The sequence below is a fragment of the Lissotriton helveticus genome, chromosome 12 (genome assembly GCF_964261635.1).
Source record: "Lissotriton helveticus chromosome 12, aLisHel1.1, whole genome shotgun sequence".
NCBI classification, from domain to species: domain Eukaryota; kingdom Metazoa; phylum Chordata; class Amphibia; order Caudata; family Salamandridae; genus Lissotriton; species Lissotriton helveticus.
In genome coordinates this window covers 307,566,508-307,580,185 of record NC_136073.1, presented here as the reverse complement: position 1 = coordinate 307,580,185, position 13,678 = coordinate 307,566,508, and the positions used below count along the sequence as shown (strand labels likewise).

General features: G+C 40.8%; 1 pseudogene; it reads right to left on the bottom strand.

Moving 5' to 3' along the window:
* Nucleotides 1-594: 594 nt before the first annotated feature.
* Nucleotides 595-1,110, bottom strand: LOC144797803 (small ribosomal subunit protein eS10 pseudogene; annotated as a pseudogene).
* Nucleotides 1,111-13,678: the final 12,568 nt, after the last annotated feature.

Sequence of the window (13,678 nt, the reverse complement as noted above, 5' to 3'; positions counted from 1 at the left end):
AAATTAGTATAGTGACATATGAAAGTAATTTGAGTGGTGGTTTTTCAGTTATTTGGATATAGAAGGGCAGCGTAGGGATAGAAGAGGGAAAAAGGTTTGCATTTATATAGTGCTTGCTACCTCTGATGAGGTGTTGAAGCTCTTTTTTGGCGAGTAGCATGCTACTCTGGAACCCACCCATAAAGGATTAGTGGTGAAACAGTGTAGTGAAATATGAAATTTGAGAAGTGAACCTGTTAGTCTGCTATTTTGATTAAAAAGGGTAGTGGAGGGATAGAAGAGTGTAGGATTTAGACTTTTTTTTCCTTTTTTACCCCAGAGGTCCTAGCAGTAGGAAATGCTGTGGCATGAGTAAAAAGGGTATGTGGTGGGGAAGAGTTGGAGGGATGAGTTTAGAAAGGCTTGTTTTGGGGGGGTCGGTGTAGTAAAAGAGGTGTCAGATGATGCAAGGAGGGGTAGAGTATGGGAGAGTCTAGAAAGGGTTATTTTGGGGATCATAGTAGTGGTATGGGGTTTGGGATAAATGAGAGAGTGGATGTAGAGGAACATGACATATTGTAAAAAAATCTTTCTTTTACAAAAATCCAAGAGAATTTATTGAGGAGGCTGGCCACGTCCACTACCATATCCACCACGAAACTTAAACTCTGTAGCAGCTCCAGCACCAGCTTCTGCCTTTTTGTCAGCACCAGGAGGAGCAGTAGTGCGTCTCTAAGTGTCTATATCGGCCTCACCACGTTTGAGATGAGCAGGGCGCTCACCTTCAAGACCTTTGGGCCTTGGTCTGCCAGTCTCTGGGCGGCTTCTGCGCAGGGTAGCTAGTACAATTTCAGGAGGCAGATGCAGGAAGTCTCTTAGGTACTGGATGCCCTCATTGGTCAGATACCAGTAGAAATGCCTCCAGGCAAACTGCTCCTTCACGTAACCACGTGATTTTAGGGACTGCATGGCCTACATGACATGTAGGTTGGGAACATTCTTGTCAGCCAGCACCGGATGCTTGGGCATATGGACATCTTTATTAGCCACCATCACTCCCTCCTTGAACAAGAGCTCATAGATAGAGATTCGGTTCTTCTTGGGCATCAACATCTCTGCGGCTGCTTGTAGGCCTGGGGCCGAAAAGGAAATATTGACACATTGTATGCATTTGACAATCCAGCTGGTGAGCCCTGCCTCTGAAACGGGCTTGTCCAAATGGGGCTGTCAAAAAATGCATCAAGTAGCTGTTTTGTTTTCCTAATTGAATGAATTTGGTTTAACTTTATAAATAAATAAATAAATATAGTACATTATGGCCCTTTTGACATCAAGTATGCAGTGTCCTTTCCGCTGTAGTCAATTGTTGGCCGTAAAAATGGCGATACCACTTTGGGTAAAAACCTAGGGTTTGTTCTGAGGACAAATTTGTATTTGAATATCTGCATAAAAGATTACTCTACTTAATGCATGCAGCTCACTTACTCTCTGAAGGGAGGTGAATTCAACAAGAACAAGCATTAGTAAAGGCGAATAGGTCTCATCTTTGGGACCTATTGGGTTTGACAATGCGCTTTTGGGCATCGCCATTTAAAAAAAGTGCAATAATGTTTCTGGTCACGTCATTTTGTAGAGATGTGCATGCATCACCAAGCATGTGCGTCTACAAAATGACACCAGTACTTTTTGTTTTTGTTGATGAGATGGATTGGTAAATTAAAAAAAATATGAAGCTTAAGTAGCATAAAAGTGCTTTAATGCAACACAAAAAGAAGATGGATGTAATGCTGAACACTGTCAAACATTCACCCCCCATTTTCCTTGGTCTTGGTGTATTTCCGCAGCTATTTTATCCAATTTGGAAATGGCATCATACACAGATGGGGCGTGGTCAGGGATACATATGCAACAGCTACTACTGATAATGCGACATGCCCCACCACGATCAGCTAGTATCCCTTCTAATACATCCTATTTTGTAATATGGAGCTCTTCCGTAATATTTCCAAGATCCTTTGCTATTTGATTTCAGTTTGCATCATCATTTCTCGATTCAATTCAAGAACATTAATCGGGGGAGGTTTAACATTATTACAAATGGCTATACAAACTGTACATATTGTAGGGGCACAATGGATGCTGCAAGTGAGAAAGATAATTCCTATGGTTGCTATTCACATTAACAATTTCCAGCCCCAGATAGAAATGATTCTCCATAACCACTCAGATCAAGTCTTGGTGTATTTCCGCAGCTATTTTATGCAATTTGGAAATAACATCATAAACAGATGGGGCGTGGTCAGGGATAAATACGTAACAGCTACTGGTTTGATTTTAATCCATTATTTTGCTCACTATGCCATTCCAGTTTGGACCCAGCTGTGGAAGCGGATTATTGAAAACCCACTGGTGTAGGGTCACCCTTAGTTCACGGGTTCTTAACAAGTAAGGAGGAATCGACACTGGAGTGAAGTACAAACCAAGGGTCATTTATTAGCATTTATGAATGGGGGCTCATCCAACGAGCACTATAGAGATACTGTAGGAGGAAGCACACCGAACGATGGTTACATGGGTTTTTATAGCAAAGATCACAAACAAGGGATGCCCAGAGGTAAATAGAGCTTTGAGAATAACACACAAATGAGGTAACGGTAAGAATTGACAGTCTTGGTGTCTTGTGCAATTGTCGCGTCCTAAGGTTGCACAACAAGATATGCTATCTGAGTAAACTTTACTTGAGGCTTTACCATTGTCTGAAAAACCCTGAGCAGACACCAGCTGTTCTTTTGCACTGTCTCTGCATGTATACACAGCCTACAATGCCCAATCTAGATTCTTTACTCATGTTTATACAGATGCAGTGTCTAGGATAGAGCCAGGCTGGAAGTAGGGCAGGGGTGAAAAATGAATGAGGCATAGCTTAATCAAAAAATGAGAGAATCAGATTTTACATTTTAGCAGTCATATGCAAATCAGCCTTCACCCTGCTCCCCATGGGAAGAGTCCAGTCCAAAATGCTAGGCCAGTTCCTCCCTGGACCAGAAAAGAATCATCCTGGGACCGGTTTCGGTGAATTACCCCTCAGAAGCAAGGTTAGGTTCAATCCAATGGCGTAGCGAGCACGAGTCTCACTTCTGGGAATACCCTTAGAATCTTAGGGTGAAAATGTAACACAAAAGAGCAACACAAGAAGATGAAATATACAAGAACAAGCATTAGTAAACGCTAATAGATAGCACCTCTGGGTACCTATTGGGTTTGACAATGCTGTAAGGCCATTAAAAAAAAAAGTGCAATAATGTGGCTGGTCACGTAATTTTGTAGATGTGCATAGACATCACCAAGCATGTACATCCACGAAAGGACAAAGTACTTTTTTTTTTTGATGAGATGGATTGGTAAATAAAAAAAATCTGAAACTGAAGCAGCATAAAAGTGTTTTAAGGCAGGTGGGCCAGCAGCAATATGCTGCAAGGCCCTTCAGGGAGCGGACAGGGATGAGAAGTGGAGTGGGTGGGGGGGGGGAAGCAGCACAAAGTGGAGAAGCAACTAGGATGGTAAGGGATAATTAACATGGAAGGCAGGGGAGAAATACACAAAGAAGAAAATCAATGTGTAGCACCAACAAGTTTTGTAAGGGGAAGAAGTAGATGAGACAGGGTGCATCAAATGATGATCACAGCAGGACAGGGAGTGGCATTTGAGGGGGTGGTAGAAGCACAAAAGGGAGAGCTGGAAAACATATGCACTCTGCTGGGACACGGAATGCCATTGAATAAGCAGAAAGCATATGAGTGACAAAGCACAACAATGGCAAGCAATGAGCCTGCTATAAGCCCCTGTAAACTCTTTGTAGGCCCATGTGGCTCCTGGTCTACCTAGTGGACCGAGCCTGGTGAAGTGATTTTGATGTTTTAGGGTGCCATTAAACCAGAGCTGGTGCTCTTGGTGTGTTAGTGGAATTTCAATGTCCTTGAAAGGAACGTATTCCGTTGGAGATTCCCCTACTTTGTAGTAGTGAAAATTGCGTGTCACAGCATGTGCTGCTGGAAAATGTATCCAGTAATAGAATACCTCTGTCTGCCGATATTCATGGGCCTCTACCACAAATATGACTGTACCACCTCTTGATGATACTCCATTTTCTATAAGTTTGTAAGTTACACTCTTCCTTACATTAACTGGTATTAGTATAGCCTCCGGGTCATCTTGCCGGAGACTCGTGTCTTCCGCTCAGAGTTGAGCTGCAATTTTAGCTCTCTCCCTTTCGTCGTCACTTTCTGACATGTTTTCTGACAGAAAGTTTTAGCAGAGCAAGTTTCAAGGAAAAGATTAGGTGCATAATATTTTGGAACACTGAATCCTTCAACATTGACTAAACCAAAAACTAATACATAGGATTCTCATCCTACTAAGTTTTGGCGGATATTAACCTTTCACCCACTCCAGACGTCTATTGGAGTTTTTACGGAAAAAAGGGGTCTGTGTGAAAAGCACGACTGAGTTATTCTAGTATCTAGCGTTAAATTATCGCCTTACCAAGCGTTGGGCGCCATGTAGTGTAGTTCCTATATTCCCAATAGGCTCTGACCATTGGAATAACATAAACGATAGTTTAGACGCAGGACTGAGGTCGACTAGGTCTCTATTGAATATGTTAGACTTAATTGTGAATGCCAGCTAGCTCAGAAGTCACTAGAAACTTTCTCGAGTAAACAAGGAGGTGTTAACTTCCCTGAATAGACAAGAAGGGATTAATTTCTGACAACCGCATAAACATGACAACTTTGCTCCCTCCAGAATAAGGAGTATATCTCCAGAGTCGCGGAAACAATAGATAACTATTTCACTCAGTCAATCGTGCATACTTAGTTTCACCAGAAGCGCAGAGAAATAGAGAGACGGGCGTTTTCAATAAAAGTGGTTATGTTTTGAACAGTCTTCTTTCTCATGCAAGAGAAGTGAGTTACCACAATTGCAATACTTGTCATAAAGTAAAGTACGTACAGTAAAAGGAGTATTATGAAATAATACTGTAAAAGCATGGTACGGTTTCTAAGCCATACTGTGTTTAAAATAGATTAAATATATACATATATAAAATCATTGACTAAACGTACTCAACTGGTGCCTCTAAGATACGCCTACCCCGGTGTACCTAACCTAAGCCTAGTACGTGGGAAGGAGTAAGTGAGCTGCAGTTTAAGTTAAGATAGTTTTTGCCAAGAATCTGAATCAAGAATTCTCTAAGGATCTAATCAGCTCCGTACCTTGTTTATAGAATGAAGGAGGTCTTGTATCTCGTTCTTAGGACTCGATCTCCCAGCAACCCGCAAGGGTGACTGGAAACACTGGAGCTGGATTTCTCGGCAGGAGAAAAGACAGCGTCTCTCTCAGTGCGTCAATTGGAGGGTTTGCTTCCTTCGGCACTTGCCACAGCAGGGCGTCGGGCAAGTAGATAGTCTATCTGCTCCAAACCACCGTGTGTTTGCTAGGGCAGCTGTTGGTATATTTATACCTGGAAGGTGCAGAGTTTGACGTAAGGTTGGACATAAGACGTCACTAAGAACTTAGTTCTTTCAGGACTCCAGGAGATCTTGGACAAATCAAAACAGAAGCAGGGGGAAATTCCGGGCTGCTTGAGGCTTGGTTTGTTTAAAGAACGCGTTGTGCTTTCTAGGAGTCTATGGGAGTAGCCTTGCCGTATTTGGACTGCATTGGCTATTACTAAATATGGATATGATTCTTATGCCTTTATAAAGATATGATTTGTTATAACCACATTAGGGCATAAATCGGGAATATTTAAATAGGGTCCTAGATACGTTCACAACACCCACTCCACGTATAATGTCCATCATTACTAAATACTAAACAATATTAAACATATAACTATGCATGTGTTTTCCAGCCCACCCCAAAATACAAAAAATGCATTTGAAATGGTATGTACACGAAAGATGAGTATTGTACTGTACGTTTTCACGCAGTAGAAAATACAGAAGAGAAGGTCGAGACCATTTCATCACATATTTATACAAGATTGTACATGTGCTAGAGGCTGAATCAAAATATTGTCTCTAGAGTTTCAAATAGAAATCTTGTTCTCTAAAAATAGTTCTACTTTAAGCAGAGTATCATGTGCCAAAAAATATGTAAATATTTTGGGAACGGGGAAAAATAGTTTCGCTTTCAGGAAAAATAGTTTCACTTTTTTGTAGAAGTTTTTGTTTTTCAAAATTGAAGGCCGAATTCAGAGTTCAGAGAACGCTGTGTGCTCAAAAGTTATTCTCGTTGTTAGGAGAGAACATTAACTCAGATAGGCTGGCATAGAATTTGTCTACAACAGTAGGTGAAAGTTGGACCAAGTCCGAAAAAGTAGACATAGTGCATAAATGAGAAGCATTGCCATCATTGGTGTCTAGATCAGCAATGGTCACAGAAGGTTGTACCTGTGTGCCACTTTCATCTCGTACCTCACCGTCACCTAATCGTAATGGTGAGGTCTCAACGAATGCCGTCATCAGAATAGGTAGCCGCTGGGGACAACACGTTGCATGAGCCGTTACCAAACCAAGCAAAGTATCGATATCCATAGGTACTGCTGATGGTAGTGTGAGACAGACGTCCAACACACATTCTTCTCCGCATAGCAGGCATTGTAGAACAGTTAGGATGCAATCTTGCCAGATTGGTCTGAATGAAAGAAAGATCTCTGAGCTAAGCCGAGTACGTTAGTTATTCTTTCTCGGTATCTCATCGCTAGGATCGTTTCTTCCATGGTTGCCAGAGTTTTGTTTGTGGCTGGATTTATTTGCCATATCGGAGCAGAAGGAACAAAAATACATGTGCGATGCCACTGGTATCAGACATGTTTAAAATTTGACCTAACATTTCTACAAAATGCACGGGGCAATTTGTCGATAATAATGCATGTATCTCTGCCGCTGTCCTTGCAACTTGCAGATCATACGTTTCTTTAGACGATGTTAAAGGCACAGTTGTTTGTAAAAGAATAGACTTCATTCTGCTTAAAGTATCAATTCCAATAGAAGAGATATTCAGAGAAGGCCATATTGCTGCCTCCTTGTCTGGTTAGCTGTTTGGATACAATACTTGCATACAGCAAATGACCCTGGAAGTAACGCTCACGAGATATGCCGTTCCTGGCACCATGCCACAACAGCTGTGGTCACTTATTATAACGTAGCTGCCGTTGGAAAGTTGTCTGAAAAAAGGCTCTATCTGTGTAGCAGGGGTGCCGTGCAGGTGGCATGAAAGGTTATTTGATTAACCTTTGCAGACTCCATGCAAGTTAATACCTTGACACAGGAGTGTACCGCTTAGTGATTTTTTACAATTGTTGCCACTAAGAAATACCTCTTTTTTCCCTTCACTATAACATCTATGTGTATAAGGTAAATTCCAGGTTGACTTGAAGTATCCTTTACCCAACCTTTCATACAGGCTTGCTGGTATATACTTTTGGCAATATTGAAACTGGAAAGTTGTTATCGGAATTGTAATTGTACCATGTATTATCCATTCAATGACAGGTCGTTCTGACATTATTAATGGCAATTTTTCTAGTTTTTCAATGCTCAGCACCATATAGTCTGCTCCTTTTTGTGCCAAAGAGATTTGTTTATCTGTAAGGTTAAAGATAGAAAATAATGACATTGTGTTGATTAGACGCCATGGCACGTAGCCTGAACGCAGATTTTGTAACGTCCAGCCTAACTGTACAATAGAACGTAACTGGCCATGTTGTAACATTAGCATATCCTGTTCTATTATATCAATAGCAGATGATACAATTCTGTCCAGTGAATAAATTCTAGAGGACAGAGTCGTTTTCAGCAGTTTCAATTTGGATTACTTTCCAAGCTTCGTTGTAAGCAGCATATATACCGGCGTATATGAAATGTTTTTGACGCTGTTTGCGAGATCCCAATATGAAATCTCGCAAGTCAGCACCTTCTTTAAGTAAAGTCAAGAATATCTTGGGTCTGGCCTGTTCTGTTTGAACCCCAGTCTTTTATTCAGGAATCTGTCTTGACAGTTATTAGTGTCTGTGGGCCAGATCAACCATTTTCTCCAATCAGGATTTGTTCTGTTTTGGTGTAAAATATGGGATACGTCTATCTCCACATCTGTAGTGCTATTACTATCAGGTATGGGCTTTGGTATAGACAGTTTGTTTAAGTCTTTTATCTTGGCTAGGCCAAGACAGGTTGTTTGTTGAATGGTGTCATTCAGGAATATTATCTGTTCTGGGATCATGCAGGCTCTGAATAATGATTCTAGACCTTGTACCTGCCAATCTTTTGTACCCCAAATGGTTTTTGTTTCAATGTTGTTTTTCCAAAATTCAAAACCGAATGTAGACATTTTTTCATACAATTTTGTGGACTATATCAATTTAGTGTTTGTCAGCATGTTTTTCATTCCTGTTTAGTTTAACATTTTAAAATAAAACGTTTCTGGATCAGTGATGTTAAACCCTGAGAAGTATGTGAATTTCTCATAAAATGTTTTCGAGCTGCCTTTTGGCGGTGTGGGACAATGTTCCCATTGATTATAATTAAAAACATTTATAGGATTAGCAGGTTTATGCAAATAGTGATGCCCATAATGATTAAAGCAATAAATTTCTTCATAGTTTGATGAGCCTTCTAAATAATCATGTTCTGTAAATTTTGTTGACATTTCTAAATCTGACCTCATATTATTAATATTTTCAAAGTCCCAATCATCAGAGAAAGTACTAGCTGATACAAAGTCACTTAATGAAACCTTGAACAGATGTGGATATTTCAAGAGTTCAACCGGGCCATAGAATTCGTAATCAGTAGCGTCCCATGCTACACCACCAGGTATAGGAATGGCTGTGATGTTCACTGATGATAGTTCTCTTTTTTCGATGTGAGAAGATCTGTGAGGCTTTAGGACCAAGTTGATGTTCTGACTTGCTGTGTCCATTGTACTATATTTTCCATCAATGAATTTTCCCAAGCTTAAAACCAAAATGAGCCAGAGTAGGAGGAAAAGTACACCTAACACAATCCATAATTCAATCCATAGTGAAATCAGATATGTTTCTTTGAGCTGATGAAAGAGTTCAGTCATTTTTTCTTTGAAAGTTTTAGTTGCTGGCATTTCTTCATGTTCACTTGGATCATCAAAAAAGTCATCGAAATTGATGAAGTAGCCAGATGCAGTTCTGTCAATTGTTGGAATTGCTTCTGGATTTTCATTAATCTTTGTACGTGTGTAGTCAGAGGCTACATCATTGTAGATTGGTGTTTCTGGATGAACTGTTGCAATTTGGGTTTCAAGAGGCACAAGTTCCATGGCTTTGTTGCATAGTCCTTTTTTATTCTCTGCAGGTTTATCACATGTGATTAGTCTCTCAGTTTGAACCTCTTGAATTGTAGCAAGGTTTGGTCTTCTGCTACTTCTTGGGAGTCCACTGGGCCTACTACTTATTATTGGCCACATGATTGTGGTTTTACCAGGTCGATTGATACAACTCTGTTCTCCTTTTTACCAGCAAGGGGCGGTAGTACTACTGATCTTGTTCCGCTGATAGCTATGACAGGTACTGCTTTTCTGTAAGAAGGCCCAAATTCCTTCTTCACCGCGATCTTTTCTCTGACCAGATCCCCAATCTTTGGAACCCAGACAGGTCTTGCTGGGACAGGTGGTTTTTCTTCAGTGGGCGTTGGCTTTAGCTTTGTGTTACTTAGGCTTCTTCTTGTTTCATTTAAGTCCTGTAAAACAGCCAAACGATCTTTGATATCAAAGGTTTTTTGTTCCACCACTAAAGTTTGACAATCGAGGTCACTGATGATCATTTTGGTACCAAACAAAATTTCATACGGAGTGATTCCCCCCAGAGAATTTCTTGGCAGATTATTAATACTACGTTGGACACTTGTTAGATGTTTGACCCACCCGTCACCCGAACCTAATACCCTTGCTGTTATTGATTGCTTTATGTCACGTTTTTTTCTCTCCACTACCGCATTTCCCTCGGGATGGAATGGACTAGAGTAGCTCAATGCAATGCCCAAGCTGGTCATGGCCTCCTTGTAAGCTCGAGAGCTAAACGCAGGACCCTGGTCACAATGTAGCATGCCATTTGCGTATGTGCCGATAAAGACTCTCAAATCTTTTATAACAGTTCTGGCGTCAGCTGAGCGCTGGGGTCTCATCTAAATGAATCTCGTCTTAATAATTATGGGATCGCATTTTTCCGTCTGGATGTCTGAGTATAGATAACCTAATGCTTTCTAATAGAGGTGTCTGGGCTGGTGTCTGGTCCGGTTCACAACTGCGATCTCTGTTGCAGTCCTGACAATTCTTTGCAAAGTTATAAATTTGCACGCTCATCCCCGGCCACCAGTATTGTGATTGTAATTCTATTAGAGATTTCAAGATCTCTTGGTGCCTCAGACCCATTCCCATGTGTGCTTCTTGAATCAAGTAAGCCCTCTGGTTCGTGTGTGGAATTACTCTGTCCCCCACTCCAGGGATTCGAGCAAACGGGACGGAGTTCGCATCAATTATGTATGTATTTCCGAGTGGATAATTTAGAGGTAACGCCGCATAGTTGCCTTCCATTGAGGCTTTTACTGCTAATAGCGTTTCTCCATCTATTTGTTTTTTAGAACGCTTTTTTGTAGCTACAGGAGCTGGTTTGACAGCTGCCGCTGTGGCTCTGTTAGCCAATGAATTCCCTGCAACGTGAACGCCATCACGTCGAAGACTCTGCGTATGTATCACGTGAGTCTTTCGTAGTTCTTTTTGTAAAAGAACTACTTGTTACCAAAGTTTTTTATGCTTTATTGTGGCACCTGTCTCATCTTTGTAACCGTTCTTAATCCAGGTCTGCATGTAATTATTGTAAGACTGGACGCAGTAATGCGAATCGCACACTATTAGTGTGGGGAATTCGCGATCAGCATTTTCAAGCGCCATCTTTAAAGATCTTATTTCAGCTCGCTGAGCTGTACATTTTCTGAGTGATTCAGTTTTAGTGAGCATCGCTCTGAATTTACCTAAGCGCCAGCAACCTTTAACAATCGCGCATGCTGCATTGTAAACTTGTTTTTCCACAACGTAGTGTTGTGCAAATCTGTCCATGTATATTACACAGGTGTACTGTTCGAGAGGCAGAATTTCGATTGACAGAGGACATTCATGTTCGTATTCCAGATCTTCTAATTTTTTCATTTTTGGATCAAATGAATGTTTCAGGTCTGTTGCAGCAAGAGAATTTTCCCATTGTATCCATTTTGGATCTAAAGCTTTAGCATTCGGAATGCTTGGTCTTGTTACTGCCTCAAGGGCTGATACTGCTGTGAAAACAGATATGCTCTTACCTTGTGCTTGGGCTTTTTCTTTTGGTACAGCAGTTTGAACCGCAGTCAGAATTTTTTCAGCAGAACTGAATTTCATTTCAGCTTGTGTGTACAAGTGTGATTTATAAGCTATTGGTACAGTTTCTCCCTCATTAGAGGTCAAGTACGTAAATCCGCATCTTCCTGGGATGACTCTGATTACAAGGTTGCGTTCGTTTGCGCGTGTTTGCAGCTTTGTTTTAGTTAACATATCTGTTTGTATTGATCTTAATATTTTTGTGTGTTTCCGAGTCCAATTAATTGGTTTGAAATCAGGTTTTATTAATTCGTAGAGTGGTTTAACCCTCTCTGCATAGTTTAGAATGTAAGTTCTTCCGAAATTCAGGAAACCTAGAATTGATTGTACATTTTTCAGCATCTTTGGAGCTTGGAGTACTGCACACTTCTCTAAGAAGTTGTCTGCTAGGCTTTTGCCTTCACTTGATAACTCATATCCCGAAAATAGGACTGTTAGGTGGGCAATTCGTGACTTTTTAAAGTTGAATTTATACCCTTCCGCTGCGAACCCAAGTATAATGGTGTTCACTCTTTTCAAGTGTGTCTCCAGGTCATCATCTGTAAGATAGATGTCATCGACATAAGATAATGCCACATCATCATACATTTGTAGTAACTCTGTTACCCTGGCTGAAAATAATCCTGGGCTGTTCTTGAATCCCTGTGGGAGACGACAAAATTGCTTTTGTGCCCCCATACAGGAGAAAGCGGTCAAATACCTGCTTTCTGGTGCAATGTTTTGACAAAAGAAACCATTTGAAATATCTTATGTCGTTTTATATTTTTTGCGCACAATGTTATTCATTAGTGCTGCACTGTGTGAGTTTTGTACTGCAAATGTTTTGCAACATGAGTTTAGGTGTCTGTAGTCCAAAACTAGACGATATGAATCGTCTGGCTTGGAGACAGGAAACAAAGGATTGTTCATTTGCGAGGTGCATGTTTCAATTACCCCCTGATATTCAAGTTGATCTAAGATCTCCCTGACTTGTTTTTTAGCTTCTTGCTTAACAGGATACTGCCTCTGTGCAGTAGGTTGATTTTTTAACTGAATTTTATGGTGAGGAGAATCCTCATCCCATCCTACATGATTTTTATATAATGCAGGGGCTTGGGCCACTGCCCATTTTCTAGCATCTGTGTAGTTTTTATGAATTGGAATGTGATTTGAGAAGGCAGGCATAATCCTTTCTTCGCCATGTGGGCACTCCCTGACAAACTCTGGTGGCCAGTCTTTCTCTGCTAGCATGATATCATAGCCTTTCGATAGGTTCTCCCAAAAGAGACTTTTTATTTTCCTAGTTCTGTCCCCTTCTATACGTAATGTTATTTCATATAATTTATGGGGTACACTAACCCTGGTGTCTGCAGTTTCCACCTGAATGTATTCATTCGTGTCCACTGTCTCCAGAAGATTCATCAGGAAATTGCGAGCTATGGTCACTTCTGCTGCGCTGTCTAGCATGGTCTGGGCCCATTCTCCGTTCTTGAGTTGTGTTCTCAGAATCCTCGGCATGTCTTATTTTAATACTGGCTACCTACTTTTTGGGAAATTGTAATTTTTTATTTTGATGAGCAGGTTCCTTGTCTTTGGACTGGACGTGCTCTGCTTTGTGTTCTGACTGTCCTCTTCTTTCCGATTTCTGTGAGGAAGTCTGAAAAGATCAAGAGGGACGTATATCAATATCTTGATATCTGTCAGGTTTTCTTAATTTATCCCTATCTTTAAGGTTGTATCTTTTCTCAGAGGGCTCCCGTTGTGGAGACCTGACCCCCCGTTCTGAAGATCTATTTCTCCGTTGGGGAGACCTTCCTCTGGACTGGAACTGTTTTTCCCTGGGAGCTGTTTATTACCCTCCCACTTCTTTTTTAGAGTAATGAGATTATTTTTAATAAAGGTTTTTTCAGGATTTTCAGTTAGTTGTGGTTTTAGTGGTTTCCCACCCAAACTATCTCTACCTAATTCTTCATAGGATTTTTCAATTATTCTGGCAAGTTCAAAAGGTTGTTCTGCTATATCTGTTTCTTTCAATTTTTGGCGGCAGTTTGTACCGTCAATTGTCAATTGAACTAATTCTCTATATGCTTTTGTTAATTCTTTTAGCTTAACTAAAAGTTCTTGGTCTGACATTTTTCCAATGTCAGGATGTGGTGTATAGCTGGCTAGAACCGGCCATGTGGCTCCTGGTCTACCTAGTGTACCGAGCCTGGTGAAGTGATTTTGATGTTTTAGGGCACCATTAAACCAGAGCTGGTGCTCTTGGTATGTTAGT